This window comes from Elephantulus edwardii, unplaced genomic scaffold, assembly GCF_000299155.1.
Source record: "Elephantulus edwardii isolate Elephantulus edwardi_28Jun2011 unplaced genomic scaffold, EleEdw1.0 scaffold00021, whole genome shotgun sequence".
Lineage (NCBI taxonomy): Eukaryota > Metazoa > Chordata > Mammalia > Macroscelidea > Macroscelididae > Elephantulus > Elephantulus edwardii.
This window is the reverse complement of record NW_006399771.1, coordinates 6,020,640-6,027,159: the sequence shown is the minus strand read 5'-3', so window position 1 is coordinate 6,027,159 and position 6,520 is coordinate 6,020,640. Positions and strand designations below refer to the sequence as shown.

The 6,520-nt window shown below is 38.1% G+C and overlaps 1 protein-coding gene across 1 annotated transcript in view; it reads left to right on the top strand.

The window, feature by feature from the left end:
* LRRIQ1 (leucine-rich repeats and IQ motif containing 1) overlaps positions 1 to 6,520 on the top strand; it is a 267,992-nt gene that overhangs the window by 83,276 nt on the left and 178,196 nt on the right. The window lies entirely within an intron of this gene.

Here is a 6,520-nt window from a genome sequence, read left to right as displayed (position 1 = left end):
AGGAGGGTAAGACCCTCTATGAGATGGATTGATTCGGTGACTGGGGTAATCGGGATGGGTGTGTCAGAGGCGGTGCGGTTGGCGAAGGATAGAACAGGGTTTAGGGCTGTTGTGCATAGGGTCGCTATGAGTCGGAAACGACTCGACGGCACATAACAACAACAACAACAATGATAAACAGGCAAGAATACAGATACTTGAGCTATGAAATAATTTTTGTTGTTGATTGCTTTCAAGTTGTGCACAACTCGTAGCGACCCTATGAACAAAAGTCCTGAAGCCTTTCAATGACTAGTTTTATTTCTCAAAGTTCATAGAATTTCCAGAGGCACGTTGTTTAGGAAGTGGATTCCACTCCTGCTTTCAAACCTTTTTCAAACTGGGATCTCCACCAAACACTGTCCACCATTGGTAACCATTATGCCATTTGACACTCCTATGGCACAAGGTTCAGCATCACCACAACCCCAGGTTACCTGAGTACAGCATATTGACAGAAGAGTGCTGCTACACCATTTGAAGTATGTTCCTCCAAAATATAATAACAACTGACTTTTAAATACAAAGGCCCTCTCTGAGGTCTTGTTGACTCTAAATAAGAGGCTTAAATAAAAAACAACCAATATAGTATGTTGTTGTTGTGTGCGCCATTACGACAAACTGACAGGTAAGTCTTCTACCCCTAACAGCAAATCAGATATATGAATATCATAGTTCTGGATCAAGTTGAGACCTTTGGCAACATGGCAGGAAGGAGCCCTGTAGGTGTTGATGCGTTTGAGTTGAGACAACTAACAGCTGCCACAGTAGGGTAATATCTTGATTTTGGATCTGAAGGTCACAGTGATGGTTCTCATGTTGATTCCACTGAATCTTTGATGTTAGTGCACCACACAAGGCCTGAGGGCTGCAGATCTGAGAGCCCAAAGGGGCAATGTTGTCAATAGACTTTCAGGGCCTATGTTGCTTGAAGCTAAGAGACATAGCAAAGGGAGGTGTTATCAAAAAGATTGATTGAAAAAGCTTCTGTGCCCATCTTTCTCAAACTTAAGAGGCTCTGCAAGGGGCAGTGTTGTCAAAGGTGTTCATTGAAAAAGACTAGGAAGTGAAATTGGCCAAACACTTTAACAAGAGAGGAACACAGGTAGCTGTAGTATTAGAGGTAGAGCCTAGATTGGAAGTTGGTCAAAATGAGGAGAAACAGCTATAAAACCTTCTTAATAGTAGTGATATGGAATGTACAAAGTATGACGATTGAAAAAAATAGAAGTGAGCAATTAAGTGGACCACATGAATATCAACATTCTAGACATTAGTGAGATGAGATGGGTTGAGATTGGCCACTTTGAATCAGACCATCACCAGGATATACTATGCCAGGAATTAAAACAAGAAAAAAGACTGGTATTGCTTTCATAATTAAAAAAAGATAATTTCAAGTTCTGTCCTGAAGTATAATGTTATCAATGATAGTATCTTATCAGTATTCATAAAAGGAAGATGTGTTAATATGATGACTATTCAAATATATGCATCAATAGCTAAAGCCGAAGAGGAGGAAATTTTACCAGTTTTTCTAGTCCAAAATTGACCAAATATGAAATAAAGATGCATCAATGATAATTATTGACTGAAATGTAAAAATTGGAAAGAATAATAAAGCAATAGTAATTGGAATGTTTGGAATTAGTGACTGAAATGAGGCCAAAAATAGACTTATTGAATATGTTCAATGATTTATTCATTGCAAATACCTTTTGGGGGAAAAACCTTTATAAATGGACATTACCTGATGGACTGCCTAAGAATCAGATTGGCTACATCTGTGGAAAGAATTCATTGGAGAAGCTCTATATTAGCAGTCAGTGTCAGTCCAAGTGCTGACTGTGGAATAGACCATCAATTACTCATGTGAAATTTAAAATTGAGGCTGACAAGAGTGAAAATAAGTCTACAAAACCAAAATACTATCTTGAGTTTATCCCACCTGAATTTAAAAATAATCTTAAGAATGTGTTTAAAGCATGAAACACCTATGATTGAAGACCAGATGACTTGTGGAATACCATCAAGGCTATCATCCATGAAGAGAGCAAATGATCACTACAAAGAAAGAGAAGAAAGAAAGAGTGAACATGGACGTCAGAAGAGACTCTGAAAATTACACCAGAGTGTCAAGAAGATTAAACAAGGGGAAGAGATGTTGAAGTAAAATAGATGAACAGATGTTTTCAAAGCGCATCTCTAGAAGACATAGCAAAGTATTAGAATGTGAAGAGAGCTGGAACTGGAAAATAAAATAGGAAGAACTTTGCATTTCTCAAATTTAAAGAGTTGAAAAACAAATTTAAGTCTCAAGTTGCAACACTGAGAGATGCTTTGGCAAAATCTTGAATGAACAGGAAACATCGAAAGAATAGAGGAAATACACACAATCACTGAACCAAAAGAATTGTCCAACACAGAAATATTCAGGAAGAACTCTATGATCAACAACCGATTGTGATGAATGAAGACGTTCAAGCTTCTCTGAAAAAATAACATCCCAAATCGATGAGCATCCGATTTAAATGTTTAAATTAACTGATGCACCCGTGACATGCTCATCACTCTACGCCAGCAAATTTGTAGCATAGCTTCCTGGTAAAGTGACTGGAAGAGATCCTCAGTTATTCCCATTCCCAAGAAGGGAGATCCAACGGAATGTGGAATTTATTGGACAATATTATTGATAGCACATGCAAACAAAATATTGTTGTTGTGTACTATCAAGTCGGAACCAACCCATAGCTGACCTTTCTGGCTGGTTTTCATGGGAGATTTCCTGTCTTTCTCCCACAGAGCAACTGGTGAACTTGAACCAAATTGCAGTGTAGCTTTTTGCCACTAGGCCATCAGAGCTCCCTCAAACAAAAATATTACTCAATATCATTCAAAAGCAACAGCAAGCAGAAAAGAAAATGTAAGAAGTTCAAGCTGGGTTTAGAAGAAGCTGTGGTACAAGGGATATGATTGCTGATGTCAGAGGCATCCTGGCTGAAAGCATTGAATTACAAGAAGAATATCTATTTGTAATTTTTGTACTACGCAAAGGCATCTGACACTGTGGATTATAAAAATTATGACTAACATTGAAAGGAATGGAAATCTTAGAATACTAATTGTGTTCATGTGAAATTTATACCTAGACCAAGAGGCTATTGTGCAAACAGGAAGGAAACACCACATGGTTTACAGCTAAGAAAGGTATACATCAGGGTTGTATCCTCGCTATATACCTATTCAATCTGTATACTGAGCAAATTATCTGAGAAGTTGGATTCTATGAAGAAAAATGTGCCATTATGAGTGAAAGAAAAATCTGCAATCTTCACTATGGATATGACATAACCTTACTTGTTGAAATTGAGAAGTAACTGAAGCACTTCCTGCAAAAGATCAAGCTAATACAGTCTTGATCTGGATTACATCTCAATGTCAAGAAACCAAAATTATCACCACTCAACTGATAGGCAACATCATAATAAATGGAGAAAAGATTTAGACTGTCAATGAATTCATCTGACTTGGAGCTACAATAAATAATACCCTTCATACCAGTAGTCAAGAGACTAATGGATGTATTGTAATGGGAAAGATTCCAGTCACTTACCTCTACAAATTATTGAGGACCAATGATTTTCAGTTTGAATACTAAGGTGCACATGATTCTTTGGTGATTGATAATTCTTTCAATCTCTTGCTCTGCTTCTGAGAGCTGGACAATGAATGAGATGACAGGAGAAGAATTAATACTGCTCAACCACGGAGTTGGAGAAGAGCACTCCAGTGTATCTTGGAGAACATGCAGCCAGAGTGTTCCTTGGATGCAAAGATGACAAAGCTTTGACTCTCAAACTTTGAGCACATCATTGGGAAAGGTTATTCCTTAAAAAAGAACATTAGACTTGGAAAGGTAGAGGGTCAATGAAAACAGGAAAACCAGAGAGATTGACACAGTGACTGAAGCAGTGGGCTCATGTGTGTCAGGGATGATGCAAATGGCACAGTGTAGGATGGGGCTCATATCTGTTGTTCATGAGGTTGTTATGAGTCATATTTGAGTGATAACATCTAACAGCAGTGGTCAAAAGAATAAACAAATCTATCTTGGAGGAAGTGTAAGCAGGATGTTTTTTTTAGAGCAAGAACAGTAAAAATTAATCTTAAGTATTGGGCATGTAAGATCTATCAAGAGTCTGCATTATGCAGATGATACAACCCTGTTTGCTGAAACTAAGGAGGATTTGAAGCACCTGCTGCAGAGGGTCAAGGACTGCAGCCTCCAATATGGATTGAGGCTCAATGTCAAGAAGACAAAGATTCTCACCACTGGGCCAATTGGCAGTATCTGGATGGATGGTAAAGAGATTGAGATTGTTTACAGTTTTAGTTTGATTGGCTCCACAGTCAACACTCTTGGCAACAGCAGCCAGGAAAGTAAAAGGCATATTATGATGGGAAAGTCTGCTGTTAAGGACCTCTCCAAAGTACTGAAGAGCAGTGTTATCTCTCTGGAGACCAAGGTGCGTCTGATACAGGCCATGATCTTTGCAATCACTTGTGCATCAGTGAGTTGAACAATGACTAGGGAGGATAGAAGGAGAATTGATGCCTTTGAGCTGTGATGCTGGAGAAGAGTATTGAGGGTACCATGGACTGCTAGGAATACAAACAGATTCATCCTGGAAAGGGTCAAACTAGGTGGCTCCTTGGAGGCAAGGATTCTGAGGCTCCATCTAACATACTTTGGACATGTTGTAAGAAGGGACCGGTCCTTGGAGAGGGAAATCATGCTTGGTAGGGTGGAGGGACAGCGCAGGAGAGAAAGGCACTCTATGAGGTGGATTGATTCAGTGACTGGGGTAATCAGGATGGGTGTGCTGGAGACAGTACGATTGGCACAAGACAGAGCAGAGTTTAGGTCTGTTGTACATAAGGTTGCTATGCATCGCAAGCAACTTGATGGCACGTAACAACAACAACAACAATGGGCATGTTGTCTGAAGAGGCCCTTCATTGGGGAATGGAGGTGGGAGAAAGGTAGTGAATGAGAAATCCACTCTCAACAAGGTGTATTTACAAAGTGATTGAAACAGTGGCTCAATGATGGCAGAGGTTTTTAGGATGGTTCAAGATAGGGCCAGGTTCAGATGGTTGTTCATAGGATCACTTTGTAGTTCAAAGCAACAAAAACAACAAAGATAACACTACAATAAAAAAATTTCAACAAACATAAATTAGCATTTTAATTTTACTTTAAAAACTTGAATCTTTTTACTTATAATAAACGACCATTCTTAACTAGGTAATAACATAAAATTAGAGTTTAATCCATTAATTGCATACCAACAAACATAAAAGTTATTTTATTTGTTTGTTTTGTTAATACTTTCTTTTCTTCTTTTAAAGTGTCCAAGGTACCATTGTTGTTGTTGTTATGTGCCATCGAGTCGCTTGCCTCCAAAGAGCCACCTGGTTTAACCCTTTCTAGGTTGAATCTGTTTGTTGTCCTAGCAGTCCATGGTACTCTCAATACTCTTCTCCAGCACCACAGCAAATTTTACTACATGGATACACACACACACACACACACACACATATAAATGGAACATTTAATATAACTTGTTAATGTTATGTGTGAATCATAATAAGCTATGACTAACATTGAAAAGAATGGAAATTGCAGAACACATAATCTTTCGTATAGAAATCTATACCTAAGAAAGGAAACTGTTTTCTGACGAGAGCAAAGAAACTGTGCAAAGTCTAGAATCAAGAAAGGTATGTGTCAGAGCTGTATCCTTTCTCCATACCTATTCAGTCTGTATGCTGAGTAAATAAATTGAGAGGCTGTACTTTATGAAGAATAATGTGGCAGCAAGATTGAAGTAACACTCATTAATACCCTGATTTATGCAAAGAAATCAACCTTGCTTTCTGAAAGTGAAGATTTGAGGCACTTGCTTCAGAAGATCAAGGGCTACAGCCTTCAATATGGATAACATATCAACATCAAGAAAACAGAAGTCTTCAACCACTGGGCCAATAGAATACATGATAGGTGGAGTTTTATTTGGATGGATCAACGATCAACACAATTTAAATTAGGGGGGAAACCCATATCTATGTTTAATTATACTATTTAAAAGTTAAAATAAGCACTTTAATATTTTCTTTTTACCTTAAGAATATGGGCTTTGTAATTTAGCTATGAATAAAATATAAAAATAATATAGTTTTAAAACAGGACTGACATCGGGTTTGGGGGGAAACTGAGAAAGATGGGCTAAATAATGTATACTGTATTGAAACAGATGAGGGAGAGAACTGTTTAAAAGGTATATGTGATTAGGTATTATTGTCAAGGCAGGAGTCCAGAACAAAGGCTGCATTGTGGAGTGGACTTGGGGGGAGGGATTGTAAAACAATGAAAGAATTTTTCTTTTACTTTTCAAAGAGAAGAGTAAACTGGGGGGGG